This window comes from Oryctolagus cuniculus, chromosome 7, assembly GCF_051225735.1.
Source record: "Oryctolagus cuniculus isolate XC-2025 breed Fujian yellow rabbit chromosome 7, ASM5122573v1, whole genome shotgun sequence".
Taxonomy (NCBI): domain Eukaryota; kingdom Metazoa; phylum Chordata; class Mammalia; order Lagomorpha; family Leporidae; genus Oryctolagus; species Oryctolagus cuniculus.
The window spans coordinates 112860510-112873294 of record NC_142873.1 but is presented as its reverse complement, the minus strand read 5'-3'; the positions used below and the strand labels follow the sequence as shown (position 1 = coordinate 112873294).

The following is a 12785-nucleotide window of genomic DNA, read 5'->3' as shown; positions in this document are numbered from 1 at the left end:
CCATGTGTTGGATGAATTAGTATTGTTAAAATGTCCATGGTACCCTAAAGTGATTTACAGATTCAATACATTCTCCATCAAAACACCAATGACATGCTTCACAGAACAAGCAAAACTATCCTAAAATTCATATGGAAACACAAAAGGCCCCAATTAGTCAATATAATCTTGAACAATATTAACAAAGCTGATGGCAACACAATACCAGGTTTCAGGACATAATACAGAGCTCCTAGAACCAAACAGCATGATATTGATATAAAAATAGGTAGAACAATGGAACTGAATAAAACCCTATAATTGACTGAAACATCTACAGCCAATGTATCTTTGACAAAGGAAATAAAAATATACCCTGGAGTATGGTGTCTTTAATATCCTGAAAAGACTGGACATCTATATGTAAAATATTGAAATATATGCACCCTATACAAAAATCAACTTATATAATGTCCTCCAGTTACATCTACTTTGCTACAAATAACAGTTTCATTCTTTTTGTGACAAAATAATATTCTATTGTGTATACATGTCACATCTTCCTTACCCACTCATCTAATGATGGGCACCTTGATTAATTACTTATGTTGGCTATTGTGAATAGTGTTGCAATAAACACAATGGTGCAGGAATGTCTTTCATATAAAAATTTCATGTATTTTGTATATACACCCAGTAGTGGGATTGCTGAATCACACAGAAGTTCTATTTCTAGTTTTTTAAAGGAATCTCCATATAGTTTTCCATAAAAGCTGTAGTAATTCACAGTACTATCGATAGGGTGCGGGTGCAAAAGCTTCCCTTTCTCTACATCCTTGCCAGCATTTGTTATTTTTTGACAATAGTCTAATTGAGGGGAGGTGATTTCAGATTTTGATGTTCATGATGATTTTGACTTACATTTCCCTGATGGCTAGTGATATTGAGTATTTTTCAAATATCTGTTGATCAGTTTTAAAAGTAAAAAAAAAGCAATGTATAGGCTCCTAAAAACAGAAAGATAGAATTACCATATGATCTAGTCATACCACTTCTGGGTTTATATCCAAAATTAAATCAGTATCTCAAAGAGAGATCTACACTCCCACGTTCACTGCAGCATTATTGACAATAGCCAAAATGTATAAGCAACCTACATGTTCTTTGATGGGTGAATGAATAAAGAATATTATTTAACCTTTAAAAAGAAAGAAACCAGGCCTGCTTGTAACCATGCACATGATCTTGGAGAGCATTATGCTAAAGGACATAAGCCAGACACAAAATAAATAAATATTGCACAGCAGTAATATTTAGAATCTACAAAATGTCAAACTTAGAAAAGCAAAGTAGAATAGTGATAATCAGGGGCTAGCAGATGGGGAAAATGGAGACATGTCAGTCAAAGTATACGAACCTTCAGTTATAATATGAATAAGTCCCCAAGATCTAATGCACAGAGGCCGGCGCTGTGGTGTGCAGGTAAAGCCACCACCTGCAGTGCCAGCATCCCATATGGGCACCAATTTGAGTCCCGGCTGCTTCTCTTTTGATCCAGCTCTCTACTATGGCCTGGGAGGGCAGTAGAAGATGACCCAAGCACTTGGGTGCCTACACCTGTGTGGGAGACCCAGAAGAAACTCCTGGCTCCTGGCTTCAGATAGGCCTAGTTCCAGTCGTTGCAGCCAACTGGGGAGTGAACCAGTGGATGGAAGACCTCTCTCTCTCTCTCTCTTTCTCTGCCTCTTCTCTCTGTGAGTAACTTTCTTTCTGACTTTCAAATAAATCAATCAAACAAAGATCTAATGCACAGTGTAGTAATTATAACTAATAATGGTGCATTGTATATTTGAACCTTGTTAAGAGAGTATGCCCTAAGTATTTGTGTCATAAAAAGTGATAACTATATGAGGGGATAAATACATTAACTAACCTGATTGTGGAAATCATTAGCAAGGTGTACTTATATTAAAAAAGCATCATGTTGTACAGAAAAATTTTATACAATTTTTTATCTGTTAGACACACACAAACAAAGCTAGAAGGAAAAATCTGGCAGGCTAACGGGGAAAATAACAAGTAAATAAATATGTATTTATAGTTTAGTGTGATAACGTTTTGGATATTTAAAAATGAATTTGGCATTTTTCAGCAGTGTCAGTAATAACACTAATTTGTATGATTGTTATGAGGGTTGGATAACTGAATGCACAGGAAACACTCAGAACAGTACCAAGTACAAGAGCTTCTTCTATGCTAATTTATTCAATTCTCACATCAGCCATGTGATGTAAGTGATTTTATCAAACCCATTTTATAGATGACAAAACCAGGGCACAGAGAAGACAAGCAATTTAACAAATCCAAGCAGATTCCAGAGCCCAGAAAATGTAACCATGACCCAACTACCTCTCTGGAGGTAAATGTGTCAGCATTTCCTGTCTGGGTTACATGATTCAGTCTGTTCATGCTGATACTGGTGAGCACTCAAGTCTGACCTCCAGTGCTTCCTCCAAAGAAGAGCTGTGCATCAAAGCAACACAGTCAGTTTTATATCAGCCTGTTATATTATTAGTCAGTTATGCCTTAGGAAACTGACGAAGAAGCAGATGTTAGGAATATTACATGTAATATAAATATCATAATGATGTGCAGTTGTCAAAAGCATCTACTTACTTGACTAAGAAGAACAGCATTGCATTGCAAACTTCTGTATCAGCCAAGGTTTCATCTGAGGGGAAGAATAGAGAGTAAACATCAGAAGCCAAGCAAAGGCACACGGAAGTGGAGGATGAATGTTTAGTCTGTGTCTAATAGTCTACAAAGCACATGTGTAATCTGGAAAGATTTTGGGGAGAATCGCCAATGCTAAGCAAGTTCTCAATAAAGGCATGTGTGTTACATATTTAGAAACTGTCAACCAGTATTCTCATGAGTGACATTGCCCTTTGGTTTGCCCAAGTGAAATGGGGCACAAAAGCGGCATACAGGACCCACTGTCTGGTAAGCACTGTGTCAAGGACTGCACCACGCTCTGTACACCTGCTGTTTAATGCTCAGAAATATGAGGGGGGAAATATTTTTACCCCATTTCAACAGTGTAACAAATGAGTAGGAAATACACGCAAAGTCATGCTTGTTAACATGTAGCTCGAATCTGAATCCATAGCTAGCTGCCACCAAAGCCTTTCCACTCTTATTTGCTTCCACTCCAGGAATACTTAAGACTCTTTCCCCATAAATCACTTAGCTTTTAGGGCAGTGCTCACAAACTCGATGAGACCAGGGACTAGCACAGTCTGTTTACCATTTAATCCCAGGTACAACGAAAGAGAGCAAAATTGCAAAACAGGGCTCTTCAGTGATTATTCCCCCAAAACAGAAACATCAATTTGAAAAACCATCTGCACATGAAAATACCTTTGACTTAACACAGGAAACCAGCTGAGAGAACATGGATGTGGCATAATAGTCAAAAAAGTGCACTGTGGAAGCCAGAAAGGGCAGATTTACATTCTTCCAACACCTCTCTCCTTCCCCAGACAACCAGTGCAGATAGATATCATCTATCTTTGGAAAGTGAACACAGTACTTTTCCTTGGGACCCATCATCAAAGCTACATGGTAAAACCCAGCCCTGGATAGGCTCTAACTGCCTTTAATTCTAGGCCGGTACATTCTGAGTTAGTCTCTAAATTTGTCCGGAAGACAGGAAATCACGGCCACAGCAAACCATACTTGAGGGCTGGCCCATGTTACCATGAGCTGACCACTGTGGAGCTGGACTGAGAGTAACTCACAAAGATAGGCAGACTTCAGTAGTGGCCAGTGCTTGGATTTCAACCCAGCACAGCATTAGCCTCAGGGGCCAGAAGGTTCTTGCTCAGCAAAGCATCTTGGGCTTAGCACACCCCTAGCGCCCCATCTCAGCAGTTCTGGGCCTAGAAATTCTGCAAAGGCTTACTATTGAAGGAAGTCTCCAGATAAAGCCAAAGTGTTAAGGCTGAAAAAAAAATGCCTACATCTACAAAGCACAGACATCAGTGCATGATCCACAGGATCAACAAAATTCAAGGAAACACATTTCCAAATGGACAGCACAGTATCTGGTCTTTAAGAGATGGAAATGTATAAACTGACTGACCATGAATTCAAACCAGCAAAGAAAACTTAAAAAAATGTAGAGAATCAATTCAGAAATATAGCAGAGGAATCTATCAGGAAGATTGAAATAATAATTAAAAAATGAATTCTGAATCTTAAAATATAGTTAAAAAAAAAAGAAATCTCCATACTGTTTTTCACTGGCTTCATTAATTTACCTTCCACAAGAGTGCATAAGAGTTCCCTTTCAGAGCCAGCATTATAGTGTAACAGGTAAAGCAATTTGTCTAGTAAGTTGAAAAATATACTGTAGTTTTAATGAGTTTTGACTATTTTAAAAGTTACTGTATATGAGTGAAATAGACATATTTTCATTTGATTATTGTTGCCTATATTCCTGCAGAAATTCTTACCTCTAGCTTGTTGAACTCATTATTTAGTAGAGCATTAAGCCATTGTCTAGAACTTGAACTAAAAATATATTACCTCAAAAATTTCAAAAACTAAAAGTAAAACATAAAGTTAAGTATATAAAGAGAATTGAAAATGAATCATGATGTGAATGGAAGGGGAGAGGGAGTGGGAAAGGGGAGGGTTGCGGGTGGGAGGGACGCTGGGGGGGGGAAGCCATTGTAATCCATAAGCTGTACTTTGGAAATCTATATTCATTAAATAAAAGTTTAAAAAAAAAGAAATATGTATAGGTTTTCCTATATGTCAGCAAGATGGTTGATTAGATGTACCTGGCACTATTCCCTCCCGGAGAAAAAAGATCAAAACAAATTAAAAGATTGCTATTTCACAGGAGTACTTGAGGCAAATTGTTGTTGTGCAGTGAGTGTGAAGCAGAGATGTCACAGAGCACAGAGAGACATGGTAGCCATATAAAGGGAAATAGGCACACAGTATCCATCATCCTGACTTGAGATCAACCCTGAACCAACAGAGTTTGCTCAATGGGAAAGGGTAAAGGTAAGGGTAAGAAAGAGGCCTCCAGCCGTCCCCATCTCTGCCCCAGCCCTGCCACAAATACTTAACATTTGCTGCTGGAGAAGCCTGAAGCCCTCAAAGGTCCTGAGATGAGTCTGGACAGCTTGTAGATGCACCTACTCCAGAGAAAGAGCACAGCCCTCATTGTCCCCGTCCCGCCTAAGCCCCTGCTTACAGGAGCTGTCTTGAGACACTGTCTATCCTAGGAACTGCAAAACCCCAGGGCAGCTTTCCCTAATTCTTTGGAAAGTGATAGAAATCATAAAATGTAACTACACTAAAATCTTGGGGATTAATAACTCAATAAATGAAATAGAAAATATAATAGAGAATCTCAATGGCAGACTAGATCAACAAAAGAAAGAATTTTACACTTAAAGACAGGCCCTTTGAAATAATCAGGAAGAGGACCAGCACTGTGGCATAGCTAGTAGAGACGCCACCTGCAATGCCAGCATCCCAAATGGGTGCCAGTACAAGTCCCAGCTGCTCTACTTCTGATCCAGCTCTCTGCTATGGCCTGGGGAAGCAGTAGAAGATGGCCCAACTCCTTAGGTCCTTGCACCCATGTGGGAGACCCAGAAGAAGCTCCTGGCCTCAGATCGGCACAGCTCCGGACATTGCAGCCCCCTGGGGAGTGAACCAGCAGCTGGAAGACCTCTGTCTCTCTCTCTCTCTCTTTCTCTCTCTCTCTCTCTCTCTGCCTCTCTGCCTCTCTGCCACTCTGTAACTCTGCCTTTCAAATAAATAAATCTTTAAAAATAAATAATCAGGGGAAAATAAAATAAGCTTAAAATATGAAGAAAGCCTATGAGACTTACAGGACACCATTACTGAGCAAACATGCATATATTTTGTATGGCAAAGTTAAAAGACATAGAAAGCTTAAGGAAATTCTTGCTGAAAACATCAAATCTTTGAAAATACATGGACATCCAGGTTCAAAAGTTTAAAGGAAGCCAGTAGGTTAAATCAAAAAGTACTCTCTGAGACATATTCTGGTGAAACCATCAAAAATGCAGGACAAAGAGAAAATTCTAAAAACTAGCAAGTAATAAGTCACATATAAAGGAATCCCCAGTAAATTAACAGCACACTTCTCAGCAGAAACCTTAAAGGCCAGAAAAGTATGATATATTCAAAGACCTGAAATTAAAAGAAAAATAAACTTCCAATCAAGAATGCCAGAACCAGGAAAGCTTTCTTTCGAAAATAAGGAACAAATAGTTTTCAAGAAAAACAAAACTGAAGCAGTCCATCAACAGACCAGTCCTATAACACATGCTTAAGGGAACCCTGTGCTATAAGAGAAAAGATAATAGCTACCACATCAGTCAGGTTTTCACTGCTATTACAAAATGCCAGAGGCAAATTACCTTTTATAAAGAAAACAGTTTTATTTAGCTCATAGTTTTAGAAGTTCACAGGACATGACACTAGCATTGGCTCAGTTCTAGCAACAATCTTCTTGTCTATGTTACATCATGTTGGACAAGAATGGTGACAGTGTATGTGGGATAAAGCAATCACATCACCAGGCAAGAAGCAGGGGAGATGCAGAGGAAGCATTTGATAAAATACAACATCCCTTCATGATGAAAACTTTAAGCAAACCGGGTATAGAAGGAACATTCCTCAACACAATCAAGGCAATTTATGACAAACCCAAAGCCTGCATGTTATTGAATAGGGAAAAGTTTTGGAAGCATCCAAAGATCCGAGACCAGACAAGAATGCCCACTTTCACCATTGCTATTCAGTATAGTTCTAGAAATTTTAGCCAGAGCCATTAGGCAAGAAAAAGAAATCAAAGGTATACAAATTGGAAAGGAGGAAGACAAATTATCCCTATTAGCAGATGACATGATTCCATGAATAAGAAAACTAAAAGACTCCACTAAGCGACTATTGGAACTCATAAAGAGTTTGTTGAATTTGCAGGATATAAAATTATCACAGAAAAATCAATAGCCTTTGAATGCACAGACAATGCCATGGCTGAGAAAGAATTTCTAAGATCAATCCCATTCACAATAGCTACAGAAAAAATCAAATACCTTGGAATATATTTAACCAAGAAGGTAAGAGAACTCTATGATAAAAATTACAAAATGTTAAAAGAAATAGAAGAAGACATAAAATAATGGCAAAATCTCCCATGTTTTAGAATTGGAAGAATTAAAGAATTAATATCAACAAAATGTCCATACAACCAAAAGCAATTTACAGATTAAGTGTAATCACAATCAAAATACCAATATTTTTCTCAGATCTAGAAACAATGATGTTAAAATTCATATGGAAACATGAGACCCCCAAATAGTATTTATTATCATTACCTATCAATAATTGCCTTAAATGTAATTGGATTAAATCCTAAAATTAAAAAGAGTAGCATAATGGATTAAAAAGGCAAGACCCAATGGTATGCTCTCTATAAAAGGTTCACTTTATCTGTGTGAACATATATAGATAGTAAAGGGATTGAAAAAGATATTCCCTACAAATGAAACCAGATGAAATCAGAAGTAGCTATACTTACATCAGATAATATACACTTCAGATAAAAAACTGTTAGTATAAAGATAAAGAGGTCAATTCAACAAGATAATATAGCAATTGTAAATATATGTACAGTCAAATCAAAGCATGTGAATATCAAAGCAAATACTAATAGATCAAAAGGGGGAGATAGGCTGTACTAAAACAAGATCAGAGAACTTCAGCACCCCATTTTTAGCAATGGGGTAGATCGTCCAGAAAAAAAAATTAGCGAAGTTAGGAACAGACATTCTATACAGCAGTTTGGATACTATTTTGAACACCCTCCTCACATATCAGAGCACAGGTTCAAGTCTCAGCTATGTTCTGATTCCAGCTTTCTGATAATACACACCTTAGGAGGCAACAGGTGGTGACTCAAGTACTTAGGTCCCTATTGCTTGCATTGGAAACCCACATTCAGTTCTTGGCTCCTGTCCAAGACCTGCTATGATGGCATTTGGAGAGTGAACCAGTAGTCAGAAGATCTCTTTCTCTTTTTCCTTTTTTTTATTTATTTAAAAGACAATTTTACCATTTTTAATATTTATTAATTTCATATGTACATTTCATATACATATACAATATACATTTTTCTTAAAAGTAAGGATAGTAAAATCACATACATGGATTCATGACAATGATCATGAAGTGAGAAAATGTCTATTAATATGTAGATACAATAATCCAGGGAAGACATATTTATAACTATCTATATACTAAATAATATGACATTTATACATTTTTATTCTCTCTGTCTTTATACATATATATATTAACTCAACATAAGAGAGAAAATGTAATACTTGTCTTTCTGTATCTGGCTTATTTCATTTATCTCTGATTTCAAATTAACAAAAAAGTATTTTAAACATTTTTTTTTCAGAATAAAAACAATACAGAAGAGACCCTCCATGATCAAGCCCTAATCGATCACTTTCATGTTACTGTCTAGCTCTCTTCAGGGCAATCGCATCTGCTTCAGGGAAACAATCTGCTGAGGGTGTGGGGCAGTGTGTTGAGGGGTGGTATGTGTGCGTGTGCAGGTGACTATGTGCTGGGAGAGAGGGAAAAGAAAACCAGTGCCAGGAGTGTACTTTGAAGTAAAAACATCCCATGACTACATTTTGTTCTTCTCTAGTTACTGTGTTTAGTTCTGCTCCCCAAACCTGAGATACAAATAAAATCACACCTCTTAACGTTGCAATTAATTGACATGGAATTCATTACCATTATTAAAAGGAAATAAAGTATCTCCAAATTAATATAACACTACTTATAAGACTTCTAAATACTAAAACATAATGAAATACAATAATTTAAAAACTAGTATGCATGTAAATAGAACATTGGCAAATATGAGGCTCATGTGCATGGGGATTTTATTACATGGTAAGTGGCATACATTTGAAGGAAAAATAGATCCACAAGTAGTGGAATTAGTGGTAATAGATACAACCTGAGAAAAAATGGATCATTACCTCATATTTCAAGCCAAAATGAGTTCTAGAAGTATTAAAATGTTTAATAATTTAATGTGAAATTATCAGAAATTTAGAAGAAAATAAGTAATTTAGCTTAACAATCTAGGAACATTGCATTGCTTTCAAATAATAACACAATACTCAAAATGGATCAAGGATCTAAACTTAAGACATGAAATTGTCAAATGACTAATGAAAACATAAGGGAAACACTGCAAGATGTTGGCTTAGGTAAACATTTTTTGAATAAGACCTCAAAACCATAGGCAATAAAAGAAAAAGTAAATCAATGGGATAACAGCAAGCTAAAAAATTTCTGCACAGCAAAGCAAACAATTAACAAAGTAAAGACACAAAGCACAGGATGGTATAAATATTTGCAAACTATGCATACAGGATTAACACCTAAAACATACAGGGAGCTCAGAAAATTCAGCCAAAACAAAACAAACAATCCAGTTAAGAAACTGGTTGGCTAAAATCATTTCTTGGAGAAAGGACAGTCTCTTCAACAAATGTTGGGGCCAGAGCTGTCACATGGTGGGCTAAGCCTCTGCCTGCAGTGCCAGTATCCCATATGGGTGCCAGTTCAGGCCCCAGCTGCTCCTCTTCTGATCCAGCTCTCTGGTATATCCCAGGAAAGCAGTAGAAGATGGCCCTAGTTCTTGGGCCCTTGCACCCACATGGGAGACCCAGAAGTTCCTTACTCCTGACTTTAGATTGGATCAACTCCGGCCATTGCAACCTTCTGGAGAGTGAACCGAAGGATGGAAGACCTTTCTCTCTGTTTATTCCTCTCTCTGTCTGCAACTCTACATATCAAATTAATTAATTTTATATTTTTTTTAAAAATGGTGTTGAGAAAATTGGATCTACACATGCACAATTATGAAACAAGACCCCTACCTTACACTTCATACAAAAATCAACTCAAAATGGATCCAGAACCTCAATCTGTGAAGTGTTGCCACCAAATTACTAAAGGAGAACATTGGGGAAACTGAAAGACATTGGTACAGGCAAAGATCCCAGAAACACAGGCAATAAAAGCAAAGATAGACAAATGGGATTCCATCAAGCTAAGAAGCTCCTGCAGTGCAAAGGAAACACTCAACAAAGTGAAGTGCAATGGAAAACATGGGAGAAAATATTTGCAAACTACACAACTGAAAATGATTAATATCCAGGTTCTATAAAAAGCTCAAGAAACTCTACAACAAAACAAACAACATAGTTAAGAAATGGACAAAGGAGATGAACAGGCATTTTTCAAAGGACTAAATATAAATGGCCAGCTAACACAAAAAAATACTCAGGATTATTGCCATCAGGTAAATGTAAATAAAAGCTACAATGAAGTATCACCTCACTAAAATTAGAATGTCTATTATCCAAAAATCAAAAAAATAACAAATGCTACTGAGTTGTGGAGGAAAACACACTGACATACTTTTGGTTGAAATGCAGATTAATTCAACCACTATGGAAAACAGTATGGCAGTTCCTCAGAAAATAAAAAAAAAAAATAATAGATCTACCATATGACCTAGCTATCCCAATCCTGGGAATATATCAAAAAACATGAAATCAGCATGAGTCGCATGCACTCCCATGTTTCCAACAGCGCAATTCACAATAGCAGAGATATGGAATCTACTTACATATCCACCAACTGAACACTGGATTAAAAAAAAGTGGTATATTTTCTTGATACTAAACAATGTAATATTACTCAGTCATGAAAAAGAATGAAATATTAACATTTGGAACAAAAATAATATAACTGAAGATCATTTTGCTAAGTGAAATAAGCCAGACCTAAAAAGACAAATATTACCTGTTTTTTGCTTATTTGTGGATGTTAACATGTAGAGAGAGTATAAAACTATAGCATATCTTTTGTTGTTTAGTTATAAATATTGCTTCACAAAATCATTCCATGTTAATGACAGTATACTCTTCTTTTCCCACATTATCGTCATTATTAAGCTCTTATTCAGTGACATTAATATCTCCATCTTCAAAAAATAGTATACACTTGTATAATACTTGCAGTTGAAGTGAATGTGACAGAATGTTTTAAAAAAGTAAAACAAATTTTAAATGTAAAAAAATAGAAAAAAGAAAAAGGTATATAAAATACAAAATCAAAGTATGAGCCTTTCTGCTATAATAACAATGTTTTATTGGTCTATCAGCATCTTTTCTTAAGAAATCATGAAAGTCCTTTATTTATCTTTAGGCTTAAGTTTTGCTTCATCAAAATAATTTCTAGTGCTTCATATTTTCTTTATTGAGATCTTTGATTGTTCAGAAAATAACTAATTGATCTGTTTATAAGACCTAGGATTATTTTCTTCAGCTATGTAAACTTGTGTATTTTAAATTTTTTTGGCATCTTAGTTAAATAATTATTGTTTTACAGTGAAAAATGTAAAAAGAGGAAAAAGAAATATGCAAGGATAGTCCAAAAAATAATTGAAAAATGATTTTATGTAAATATAAAAATTTGAAATGCACATATAATTTTTGCATAATACACATTTTCCATAAACTTTTTGATGGCCCCTCATTTAAGCAAGATATAGAAAATATGTATCATATCCTATGCTTTATAAAAGGAAAACAAGAGAATAAAATACACTTCGGTGCATATTTACTTTTACATGCAGAGACTATCCTTGAGGGCTACACAAGAAACCAGTACTACTGTTCATTGGAGGAGGATTTCTGAGTGACAAGGGACAGGTGTCAGAGGAAAACTCCTAACTACTCACCCTTTGCTACTTTTATATTTTACATCTCATGAGCCTATTGCCTTACTAAAATATATGCTGAATTACAAACATACCTCCTAGACAAAATTGCTCACGACCTCTGGGCTTACTCAGTCCTGCTCACAAATGCCAACTTGTCTCTCATGCCACCAGGTGTCACTGTTGAAGGTTGAGCCTATGAAATCTATCAGATTTTGGTCCAATCCAGCCCTGTACAACCTCACGGGGCAGGAGTCATCATAATTATTTAGACCCCTAGGTTCACCAAGGTCACAAATGCTTGTTTTAATTATTCATTTGAAAATATTTACAAGTGCCTATTAGGTATCCAGTGTGTGCTTTAGGCAAGAGGACATAGTGGCTTATATTGCCAGCTGAGGAAGACAGAAAATAAGCAAATATCAAATATTCATATATATGTATATATACACAAATAAGCAAATGATCAAATATGTATATATGCATATGTATGTATGTATATGTGCATATGTATGTATATATACAATTGAGAATATTATATATATATGTATACATTACATGTGATAGAACATTAAAACCTTGAGGAAGCTGGAATTAAAACATTTGTTTTCATGCAAGAAATTTTTAATTCCATGAACAGATATTCATAATGTATATTTTATTTTATTTTATTTATTTATTTATTTATTATTATTTTTTTTTTGGACAGGCAAAGTTAGAGAGTGACAGAAAGAGAAAGAGAGAAAGGTCTTCCTTCCATTGGTTCACTCCCCAAATGGCCGCTACAGCCAGCACACTGCGGCCACGCACTGCGCCAATCTGAAGCCAGGAGCCAGGTGCCTCCTCCTGGTCTCCCATGCGGGTGCAGGGCCCAAGCACTTGGGCCATGCTCCACTGCCTTCCTGGGCCACAGCAGAGAGCTAGAGGAGAG

The 12785-nt window shown here is 36.2% G+C and overlaps 1 long non-coding RNA gene across 1 annotated transcript in view; it reads right to left on the bottom strand.

Annotated features, from left to right (window-relative positions):
* LOC149125694 (uncharacterized) overlaps positions 1-12785 on the bottom strand; it is a 104646-nt gene that overhangs the window by 56959 nt on the left and 34902 nt on the right. Inside the window, exon 2 of the long non-coding RNA XR_016237328.1 lies at positions 2656-2710. This is a non-coding gene — a long non-coding RNA (uncharacterized LOC149125694). The remainder of the gene's footprint in view (positions 1-2655; positions 2711-12785) is intronic.